Consider the following 12,769-nt stretch of genomic DNA (forward strand, 5'->3'; position numbering starts at 1 on the left):
TTCTATGCAAGATCTTGAAGTTATGGAATGAATACTTCTGTTTGACAGCATTCCTAGATCTCTACACATTTAATATTAAAAATGAATCTGCTAATTTGAGAACTATTTCCTGCACAAAGTTAATGAGATAACAGGCTTTATGTCCTCACTGACAACTGCATTTAATGTGTGTTTTAGGTTTTCTATTGCTATGATAAAACACCATGAGCAAAATAAACTTGGGGAGGAAAGAGTTGTTTTCATCTTATAGCTCATAGTCCATCATTCAGGGAAGTTGGGGCAGGAACTCAGGGCAGGAACCTGGAGGGAGGAACTGATACAGAAGTCATTGAGGAGTGCTTCTTACTGGCTTGTTCAACCATGCCTTGTTCAAACTGACTTCTTACAGCACCAAGGACCACCAGCCCAGGGTTGGCAACATTCATGATGGGCTGTGTCCTCCTATATCAATCACTAATTAAGAAAATGCACTTCAGACTTGCCTACAGGCCAATCTTATAGAAGAATTTTCTAATGCCTTCCTTCTAAATGACTCTAGCTTATGTCAAGTTGACATAAAACTGGCCAGCACAATATGTATGTGTTGTTTCAAATGATGCTTTGACATCAGTTAGGGCTTGTGGCCAGTGTGGTTAAATTGCTTGAGTTCCAAACCACTGAAGCAAAGCTCTCTAACAAGAGGATCTGTCATCCCATCAGGTTTTGTTTTGACATTTATGGACAATGATAGCATCATATCTAGTGTTGAAATGTTCTATTCTGATCACATTTGAAAGCACATATTTGTTAACCACAAAAATGAGATGGAGATGGATTAAAAGATAGCGCTTTGGCCAACAATTTCAGAACGTGCAGCATGGTAAGGGCATGGGGTACTCTGTCAATAAATTTACATAAGAATGGACTTGGATCTCTGTGATGAGTCTAAGGCTGCAAAGGAGGAGGCCATGTCCATCAACAAATGGGAAGAATGATGATGTCTCAATCTCCTTCCCTTTTATAAATTTGTTATATTGTGGAAACTATTCTAGCTGATTCTGACTTGAAGAAACTTAGAGAAAACTTGATGACTGTAGATAAGTATGCCAAGCTGGCCATGTTTAGTTGGTATTTTTAAATATCTAAATGGATTTGCTGGCAACGAATGCTTTTTAAGCTTAGCTTGGCCTATACATTAGTTTAATTACGGTCAATTTATCACAAAAGTATTATGTCCTGGGACCTAGACCAAAACTTTTGGGTAAATTAAAATGAGCAGTAATCATGCCTTGTGTCATAACCAGATCAGTCAGCCAGTGACGTTTCCAGAATTGCAGACCATGATGGAAGGTTTCTGGCCCAATAAGGCTTTTCTGAGTGCATATGAGAGCATTCAATGACAGCTGGGGCCCAATGTCCTTTATGTCAAAGACAGGCTGGTAGAATTTGGCTGCAAAGATGGGGACCTACCATATATTCCTGTCATATTCTGGTTCCTTCTCTTATTGTGTCCAACTAAGAGCAGTGGGAAGCCATAGTAATGTCCTATGCAACCACCCTAGATTTAGAAAATCACTTATTTTGTGGGTGATGGCAAACTCTCAGTTTTTTCCAATGCAGATTATATTGTGAGAAAGTCACCAATTATTAGTTAACACAGTTGTTTGCATACCCGGTATTTAATCTATCCCAAATATCATTAGGCCACACCCAAAATTAATAGCCTATCCTATTTACTCTCGCGATTACCCTAAGTGTGTTGCTGCTCACTTCCTTATAAGGGACTCTTTCAAAGTTTGTTTTTTCCTTGAAAATTTGGTGTGATTTCCACTTTCCCTTAAAGCAAACCTGTAAGTGGTTTCTTCTGCTTGGGCTCAGGCTAACTGAAAATATGCAACAAAGTAGATAAATTATTTATTTTCTTGTAAACTATTATTTCATAGTAGCTATTTTTGGTGACAGTCTATACATGCAATTTCTAATAACTTTAGTTTTGACAATACTATATTTAAATGGGCATGTTCTTTTTAAATTATAAAAAAAAGTTTTACAAATAGGTAAGAAGCAAATATAAATACACAAATTGAAAGAAAATATAACATAAGAAATGACCAAGCATCCTTTAGGCAGGGCATTGGGCAAGATAATGGTGGAGACCCAAGTACTACATACCTAATCATTTACACATAATGTGTCAAAGTAAGGAACATATACATGTATGTTTATACATATGGAGATGAACACATATAACCACTTGCTTTTACACATATAACTTCATGACACAAAGCAATTAATTGTCTGGCATTAAAAGTTACAGGGTTCCAGAGGCCAAATTTAATTATTATACATTGTATAATGGTGACCTCTGATAGGTTTCAGGAATGTAAGACATGGAATTTAAGGAACACTTTCATTTTACCTCTGTCATTGAGTATTTATGTAGTTAATTGATATGAAATGAAATGGGCATAGTTTTCACAATGAGTAGGCAAGTCTGCATCAGCAGGCTTTAGCAGAGGATCCCTATCCACAGACAGCATCCTCTCCATCTCCACTGCTTTTGCTCCTCCACTAATTCTTTTTTACTTTTCTCATTTCTCCCCCTGTCTCAAATGCAGGGCTTCTCTATCCCAGCATAGCTGCTTTCCTTATCTTAAAATAAGTCATTCTTTCTTGAAAAAACCCTCCTACCCACAGTTCCTTGGCTCTTCTTTTCTCATGGCTACCAGTGTAGTGAATTCTAGACTCTGGTCTCTGTGACAAAGGGGTTTTTGGCCAGAGCAGATGGCAGATATGTGAAGACAGATTTGTATTGTCTCCTGTCTTGGTGCTCAATGAGCTTGGAGTGGCTGGTAGGGTTGCCCTTATAAATTTCATATATTCTTTGTAGATGTAGCATGGCTATAACTTTCTCAAAGCATTTAGCCATGCATGTCCCAGGTGTGCTTGGTGAAATAAAGTCCAATGTCTACAGAACAACAGATTAGGCCAGGCATGGTAGAGCATGTCATTAATCCTAGTACTTTGGAGGCAAAAGTAGGGAGATTTGTGTGAATGGCAGGCCATCCTGATCTACAGAGTGAGGTCCAGGCCACCACCACAGCTAACACTACCACCACTACCCCCATCATCATCAACAACAACAGAAATACAGAAACTAGGAATATAAGAGCAATCTGATTCTCTTGCTTCATCAAAGACAGCTATTCCACCAAAGAAGATATATAAAATAGGAAAGGGAAGAAATTGTCTTATGGATGGAACTGCCTAGCCAAATCTCCTTTGTTCCATTCCTTAAAGAACACACAAATCAGACAGTCCATGATTAATGTTGGTGAAGTCTGTTTGTTAAAGCTTAGCAACAGCTATCAAACAAATGTTGTCTGGAGCAAGCTGCCCACTAGGTCTATCATTCATGCTCAGGGGAGACTGCTGCTTCTTTTGACATGCTCTTTCCTGATGAAATCTACCACCAGTAATATGCCACTGAAGTTCAGCACTGTTGTTCTTTCTGCAGCCTGGGCCAGATAAGGCCAAATTATACATATTCTAATTGCTCTGATCATGTTAGCTAGCATTTCATTCATTAAAGATATATTTGGGACAGGAAAGAGGACACCCAGCAGCCATGTGCTATGTGGGAACAAACTTGCATTCTGATGTATTCTGCAGACAGGAGCCTCAGGTGCATAATTTCGAACCAGCTCCATTGTTCCTATGCTCAGTCTCATAACATAATTAACATTGCAGGACTTGTGGCTGTTTTTAAGAGAATTAGAAGCCATGAGTCATCTGAGCATCACTGGAACAAGCTCTCCTAATGTAAAGTGACTCAATCTCGGAGATTGCTATCTGGCAGCATTCCCAGATACAGAGACCTGAAAGCAGACACTTAATCTGATTTATGACCTCTTAAAAATATTCTTCGGTCTTGACTAAACATTGTTCTCATAAAAAAAAAAGATCAAGAATTATTTTAAGAACTAACTGTGGTCTGAGCTGTCTTAGCTTTGTGATGGATTCCTATTAAGTAATTACATTTAATTTGGAAACCTATAGCCAAAGAAACAGAGGAAGAAATATAAGCTTGTTAAAGCAAGTAAGACCGCATATTGGACAGAAATACAAAATGGAAACTTTTATTGAATATGTATGCTATTGTTTTTAGCTTAGGGGTCTTTGTCACATTTTAGTCTATGAGTCTATTAAGAATATTTTCACAGTGGTTTTAAGCATTCTAGTAGCTATTGAGGTCAGCTCAGCAATGTGGTAAATGGTTCAGGTAGAAAATGAAGGTAAACAACAAGGACTTGCTTACTTGTTGTGTTTGCTATTTCTGTGAATATGCAGCCTAGGCTGATTTGAACTTGAAATCCTCTTGCTTTGGCATTCTAAGTGCTAATATTGCAGGCCTGTGCCACCGTGTTTATTTAGAGCATTCCTTCTATTAAAGTATTCCCAGTGTAGTAGAGCTTTGTTACTTTGAGGTACAGCACCATCTCCTCTCTATTTATTTATTTTCCACAAATGGAAGAAATGGCAGTAGATATGCTTAGAATTAGTTTGGTAGGGTGCAGCATGGTGTTAAGTTAAAAAAAAATATTCAAACAGGGTTGAGAATGAACAAAGTGGCAGAATCTTCAGGCTTTATCAAAGAGTGGTGATACTGCCCTGGCTTTCCTGTTAGCCCTTTGGTTGCTCATTGAAATTCTTAGTAGAACTTGCAAACTGATTTCCTTATATCAGATTTTGTTTTAATGTTGACTAGTGTTTCACCAATTTGCAGAGATGCACTGGTGCCCTATGGTGCTAAAGATTCTCCCTTTCCTCCACATAGACTCATCTCTTTAATTCAATGGAATAAATTTTGACTCCATTGCATACTGTGGAAGACATCGGTGACCTGGACATAGTAGCCATAGAAAGAACTTGTACATGAAATTGCTTTCATTGGGGTCAAAATCTCACCAGACATTCATAGAGTCAACACATTCTCTATCCCCAAGTGTCCTATATATTGTATTTGAGAACACATGAAGAGTTGAAATGTTAAACCTCTTTTCCAATGGCTTTGGGACAGTGGCTTCAGAGACATGAACTGATGCCAATTGAAAGATAAATTGAGGGAAGATGAAAACCTTTGTAAAATGAAATTGATGATTTTGCTCTAATGTCATCTTAAAACTATGTCTGATCTGTCCAAATTATTTGTGTTTTCCTTAAGTTGAACACAAAGTCCTTGTTCCTACTATTTATAGAGGTTGTTAACTGTGAATAACATTTTATCATGTGAACTGGAACTGTATAGATTGAAAATTGTTCTAACAATAAGTCATATGAAAAGTAGCACATTGGAATTTGAAAGTAAATGCCTGTTGCTGAAGATACCATGAACTTTGGATATAGAATGTGGTTGAATTGAAATGGATCTGACCTAAAAGCTTCAAGGACTGATTTCCATATTCCAGAAGGAGCTATGTAAACTGCCAAGGGACAAAAGCAATCAATAGTCCTACCCAGCTGTAATATCTACAAACCACAACAATGACCAGCATGGTAAGATATCCCTAAAAGTGAAGTAGAGGCACTTATCCTGGGGGTAACCAACAGCTACCTATTGGACTTAAGGCCTCCTCAGTAGGAGGGAATTCATGACTGGTATGGTAAATTTACTCAACTACCTCTGGCTAGTGAGGCCATAGATCTTAGAGGAGAATGTACTACTACTAAGGTCTTACCCCAGAGGAAGAGAGAGTTATAGGCAATTAATGACTGATAAGAGAGGAAGAACTAGTCTTCCTTAGGGGTGAGCCCCCTAAATGGCTATCCAATGCCAAGTGCCAGCCCTAAACCAAATTCATATGAGCAACAGTAAATGGATTCAGCAGTGTGTACCACTGTGTGATTCAGTGTGTATAACAATGATAATGAAAGAAAAGAGGTCACAAATTTGAGAGAGAATATGTGGAATATGAGTAGAAGGGTGGAGGGGAGGAAAGGGGAGTGACTGATGTAGATATGTTGTACGCATATAAAATAAGGAATTTTAATAAAAATAAATAAAACTGTCACATTAAAGTACCTACAGAAAACCCAAAATGTTGATGAATTCCAGTTCATGGTAGAGTTCTTTAAAACCATGACTGAAGCTTAAGTCTTAGGGCTTTGGCAAAATAGTGTGTGCTTGCTGGGAACTTTGCTGAGGATTCTGTATTTCTAGTTCAGGGGCAGCACATGACTGCAATCTCTCCTCTAAGTCAGAATTAGACAATCAGTCTCAGGAACAACCAAGATAAGCATGGGTGAGATTATTTTTATATTATTTGATTGACTATTATAAAACAGACACAATTTTCTGGCTGAAGAAAAAGTTAGATATAGAAGCTCTTATTTTAAGAGACTGAAGTAAAATAATTAAGTGCTTGTCGATGTCCTGTCACTATTTAGTATTAACACCAGTTCCAATATCAAATCTCCAAACTTTTAAACTAGTTCATTATTGTTTGTTATTTTCCCTTCACACACACACACACACACACACACACACACACACACACACACACACACACAAACAGAGAGAGAGAGAGAGAGAGAGAGATTCATAGAGATATACACACAGAGAGACATGCATACATACAGACACACACACAGAGGCACACATGTAAAGATAGATAGATACACAGAGAAAGGGAGACATATATACTCATAGACACACATACGTATACACACACACACACACATCCAATAATCAAACTTGGAATTAAAACCCCACCTTCTTTCAGTATGCCTCCACTGACATCTCCTCTCCCCATCAATCATGATCAGCATTGTGTATATTTCTAATTAAGATCTAGCAAATGGCTTGTGGCCTCTCCACCATGCCAGAGCCAGACAAACATAAAATCCAGACCATAAAATGCCACTTGGATGTATTCACAGTGGGATCAGAAAAGTCCAATGTAACTGTATAAATGAGCTCAGCCCAGGTCTAGTGGGGCATATTCTCCTTTTGGGAATCATTAAAAAAAGTCAAAATTTCAAATAAGAGATGATTTTCCACCTGGTGGAGAATATGAAATTTGATTGCCCACCTGTTGCTCCTGAGCTCTCCAACCATTAAGTGGCTGTCTCACCTCTTGGTAATAGATACTTTTCTGGGCAATTTAAATCAGGCAAGCCAGTGCCTTTTCCTTCCACAAAACAGCCAACGTCTCTTCTAGAGGTGCCATGGCTATAAGATGTTACCCAAAGGAGAGACTGTGGTTTCAAGATTGACATACAACAGCAATTGCTTTAAGTGGTGTCCCAAGGACTTGCCAATTTGTTTCAGCAGATGGCCATTCCCGAGCCAGAGGCGTTGAAGAAGGAAAGCAGAAAGCCTAGTTAGTGGCAACCAGGATTGTTTATAATTGCAACTCCTCACATGGTCATTGAGTAATACTCAGTTTTTAATTCTAATAGAAGCTGTTGGGCTCTGAGGGCAAAGACCTGGTGAATGCTCTTGTTGAAAGTTTTCACAAAATAGTTCACCATATTAAAAAAAAAAGCTGGATCAATGTTGGGGCCCAGTGAGCCCATTGTTTCTGGGAGGGCAGCAGGACACAACAGTGACAAGGTTTTTGGGTCCCTTTTCTATGTGTGGCAGGTGGGCATGGGTGTGGGGGTGGCCCTTTTCTAAGTGGCATTCTCGTGCTCGTGGACAATCTTTGCACAATTGCTTGTGTGAGTCTTGTCTTCCCACTGGCGTTTTCCAGGGTACATATATCAAGTCTCAGTTTGTTTCTAACATAGGCCCAGACATCTTTGGGAGAGGAGAGGAGGGGTTCTCTGTCTTTGGGAATATAAAAGATTTCTAGCTTGAACAAATACAGGCTAACCAGTTATGCTGTGTGAAAAAGCACATGACGTATAAAGAGAACAAAAAGAGAAATTCAGACAAATCAATGGGAACACTAACAGTAAATGTGAGTTAGTTAAATGATTCAATAAAAGGCAAAAATTGGCAAAAATTAAAAACTGTAAGTCCCAATTATGTGTTATCTGTAAAAGGATCATGCTAATTTCAAAGGTCTCCATAGTGGAAAGCCAATAGCTGACAGAGGTGCATCACATGATCACTAGTTAGTCACAGGAAGCTCAACCAGATAAAATAGGCCATCAGATATTCCATAGACAATGAAAGACAGAGGTACATTACATGGTCAGTAGCCATAGGAAGTTCAACATTAAACAAAATAGGCTGTTGGGTATTCTGTAGATAACCCAAATGCTCATGACAGTATTGAAATAATTTTACAATAGAAACATGCTCTTAAGGCTTTGAACAGCATAGATGACTGTTATATACTTCTTTATAAATATGACAACACTTAGTCTGTGGTGATGGCACACACCTATATTCCTATCACTCAAGCTACAGGGGCCAGAGGATCCTGAAGGCCTGTCTGGTCTATGTAGCTAGCTCTAGGTAAATATGTGCTATCTGATGAGATTATGTCTCAGAAACTAAAAAACAAAACAGTACATACTTGAAGGGTTTTTAACTCCCCCTTAGAATGCAGTTTTTCTTGAAACTTAACCATCTTCCCTTGGTGAGGAACATGGTTACTGTCTCAAACATGTTCCCACCCTCACTTTCTTGGAACCATTTCTCTACATTCACTAAGAAAAATAATTAGGAGTCTAGTCATCTTTGTTTTACATCTAGTATCCTCCTATGAGTGAGTACATACCATGTATGTCTTTCTGAGTCTGGGTTGCCTCACTCAGGATGATTTTTTCTAGATCCATCCATTTGCCTGCAAACCTCATGATGTCATTGTTTAGCTCTGCTGAGTAGTAATCCATTGTGTATATGTACCACATTTTATTTATCCATTCTTCAGTTGAAGGGCATCTAGGTTGTTTCCAGGTTCTGGCTATTACAAACAATGTTGATATGAACAACTCCAGGGAAGCTACCTAGAAAACAGGGCCCCAAGAAAGACACAGGGATTGCCCAATGACAGAGAAATGGATGAGATCTACATGAACAACCTGGAAGTGAGTCGGGGTAATGAAGGGCAAGGGTCAGGGGAAAGAGAGCTTAGGGGAGCGTGAGATCCCAGCTGGATCAAGAACAGAGAGGGAGAACAAGAAACAAGAAACCATGATAAATGAAGACCACATGAGAATAGGAAGAAGCAAAGTGCTAGAGAGGTCCACAGCAATCCACAAAGATACCTCCACAATAGACTACTGGCAATGGTCAAGAGAAAGCCCAAACTGACCTACTCTGGTGATAGGATGGCCAAACACCCTAATTGTCCTGCTAGAAACCTCATCCAATGACTGAGGAAACCAGATGCAGAGATCCATGGCCAGGCCCCAGGTGGAGTTCCAGGAGTCCAAAAGGCGAGAAAGAGGAGGGTTTGTATGAGTGAGATTTGTTGAGAACAATATTAGAAAAAGCACAGGGACAATTAGCCAAATGAATGGAAACATATGAACTATGATCCAGTAGCTGAGGCGCCCCCAACTGGATCAGGCTCTCTGGATAAGTGAGACAGTTGATTAGTTTGATCTGTTTGGGAGGCATCCAGGTACTGGGACCGGGACCTGTCCTCAGTGCATGAGCTGGCTGTTTGGAGCCTGGGGCTTATACAGGGATACCTGGCTCAGCCTGGGAGGTGGGGACTGGACCTGCCTGGACTGAATCTACCAGGTTGAACTAAATCCCCAGGGGAGTCCTTGCCCTGGAGGAGATGGGAATGGGGGGTGGGCTGGGGGGAAGGTGGAGGGGGGGAGAGAACAAGGGAATGTGTGGCTGATATGTAAAATTAAATTAAATTATAAAATGAAAAAAAGAAATATAAGAAAAAAAGAAAAATAATTAAATATTGTCTTTTGTACTCTTTGAATATCTTCTGAGTCTCTTGGTAAGAATTAGCTTCTAGAAGACAAAATGATCTACCAATGAAGACACGCCTTACTATATTCTCAGTGGTTTTTATAAATGCGTATCAGAGAACTGTTCCTCCACAGTTAACACCTCTTGATGATTTCCCCCAAGGCTTATGTGGGGCCTGCTGACTGCTTCACTACAAACATGCTCTGAGTTCTTGTCAACCAAGCAGGAGCTAGAATAACGTGGGAAGAGGGAACCACAATTGAAGAATTGCCTTTATCATCTTGGCCTGTAGGCAAGTCTGTGGGGACATTTTCTTGATAATTGACTGATACGGAATGGCCCAACCCACTGTGAGCAGTGCCATCCCTGGGCAAGTGGTCCTGGCTTGTATAAGAAAGCAAGCTGAGCGAGCCATGGGGAACAAGCCAGGAAACATCATTCTTCTATGGCCTCTGCTTCAGTTCCTGCCTCCAGGTAACTGTATGATTTCCTGCCCTGATTTCCCTCAGTGGTGGACTGTAATATAGATGATGTATTAGTCAGGTTCTCTAGCAGAACAGATATATCTGGGATATTTATTAGAATGGCTACAGGCTATATACTAGTAAGTCCAAGAGTAACTGTCCAAGAATCTAGTAATTGTTTAGTCCATGAGGTGGATGTCTCAGCTGGCATTCAGTATACACTAGAATCCCCAAGAAGTTGGTTCAAATGCCAGTGAAGGAATGGAGTTGCTAGCAAGAGTGAAAACAAGCAGGCAAAGAGAGAGAGAGAGAGCTTCCTTCTTCCATTGGCTGCTGGCAGAAGGTGTAGCCCAGATTCAAGGTGGATATTCTCACCTCAAAGGTCCAGATTAGAAGTGGGTCTTTCCACTTCAAATGATTTAATTAAGAAAAAAATCCCTCACAGGTGTGCCCCGTCATTTGGGTTTTAAATAATTCCAGATGTAGTCAAGATGGCAACCACGAATAGCCATTACAGAAGTGTACACTCAATAAATGTTTTTCTTCATAAGTTGATTTGGGTCAGTGTTTTATCACAGTAACAGAACATAACTAAATACACACGGTAAAACAAATTCCCAGGAAAGGTGATGTATGTTTTTCACTCAGGACTTTTACTGGAATTAAAGTTTCATCTGTTCAGAAGTACATAATCAGACAAACTCCAAAATATAAGAGTAACAAGAATTTATAAACAAAGTTGAGAACTGATATCTTGGCTTTAGTCAGAAAAATAAAATGGCCTGGATAGGCTAAATTTCAATCTCCACATATATCTTTAGTAGTGGGACAGAGTTAAAGGGAGATTTTACTGCTAGGACCTTATTACTTACCTAATATTACCCCTGCCCCGCCCCCTGTGGTTTGTCATGGAATCAAGCCCTGAAGATAAGCAACAACAAAATCAAAGTTTAAACTAATTAAAACAAATAAATTAAATTAAACTAATGAAAACAAATAAACTACCCCTAAGTTCATTTGTTAGAATTAGGGACTTTCATTTCCTGGTTTCAAGCCCATGCCCTATTTCCCAAAAGCCACATGTAGGCTCCATGTAACTCATGCTTCAGAGAAAGGTACTACACTTTGAACTGTCAGTGAGCTGAAGGCTGCTTCAGAAGAAAGTCCTGAGAACCTTGGGGGTAGTCTATGGAACCAATAGGAAAGTGGACTCAAGAACCAGCAACTATAATGTCAGTTGCACCTCTAGAATGATATGTGACTTCAGTCACATGGCAAGACTCTCATTCTTTTTTCAGGAAAGTGGAATAATAATGACAGTATTTATTGTACAGAATTGTGAGAATGCAATGACTTACAGCATTAGAATAGCCATGCCCAATGCCTGGCCTGCCCACTGTGCATGCTAATTCTTTGCCAAGAAGTTAGAGGGTAAGTGAACTCAGAGCTCATCTGGTTAGGGGTTATTGAATCTATTCTACAGTTAACTAGTTGTGTGAGCCAAGTTGAGGTAAAGTGTTTTTAAATACCAACATTCTCCTTGTGTAAATAAATGCAGTCATACTTTTATTCACCTCATAAGGACGGAACAACATGATTTTTGTGAAGTGTTTAATAACCAGGTTATTATAAAAAAAACTTATGAATCACAGTTATTAGCATTGCTATCATTATTAAAAGCAAATTGATCTTCTGTCAGCCAGGACTCTGAGTTATTATGGTTGCTTCCCACCTTAAATTGCCCAATACAACTGCTCACAAAATCACAGCTGAAGATGATGTATAGTTGCCATATGGGAGCAGGGGAAAAATAGGCCATCTTGTATGTAAATCTTCGGATTTCTCCACAGGGACCTTGCCCAGATCTCTCTGTATGCACTAACCATGTTTAGCTGCCATCTTCTCCTGGGTACTGGCCTGTGATGTTCCCTATATGAGGCTTCATCAGCAACTTCTCATTCTTTAGAGAGAACATTACAGTGGATGAGTGTATATGAAGTTCTTTTCATGTCCACAGATTCAAACCTTCTCCCGGGCAAATTCTGCAGCAATATGCCACGGCAATCTGTTTATTGTTAACAGAATGAGGTCAAATCTATTATTCTTTAAAAAAAAAATTAGCTTAGTTCCTGTGCTCATGGCTTTTAAAATTTAAGTGCCCTTTCCCCCCAAATTTGAAATACAAAAAGCCATAAGTTTGTGTTTTCTCCTCTGACTGTCATACTGCCCATTGGGCCCTGCTGGGAGACCACCTCTGATCTAATTTGAAATGTTCAGACATCAAAGGGTAATATGATGCTTGAAGCATTTCAGGCCACAAGGAATTTGTCTGTTTGAGGCCCACTGTTGAGAATAATTAATGCTTTCACGGGAATACGCATTCCATGTGGCTTCTGGCTGTGAATTTTGATTAGATGTTAAGAGAAGAGGATTTCAT

The sequence above is a fragment of the Peromyscus maniculatus genome, chromosome 21 (genome assembly GCF_049852395.1).
Source record: "Peromyscus maniculatus bairdii isolate BWxNUB_F1_BW_parent chromosome 21, HU_Pman_BW_mat_3.1, whole genome shotgun sequence".
NCBI lineage: Eukaryota > Metazoa > Chordata > Mammalia > Rodentia > Cricetidae > Peromyscus > Peromyscus maniculatus.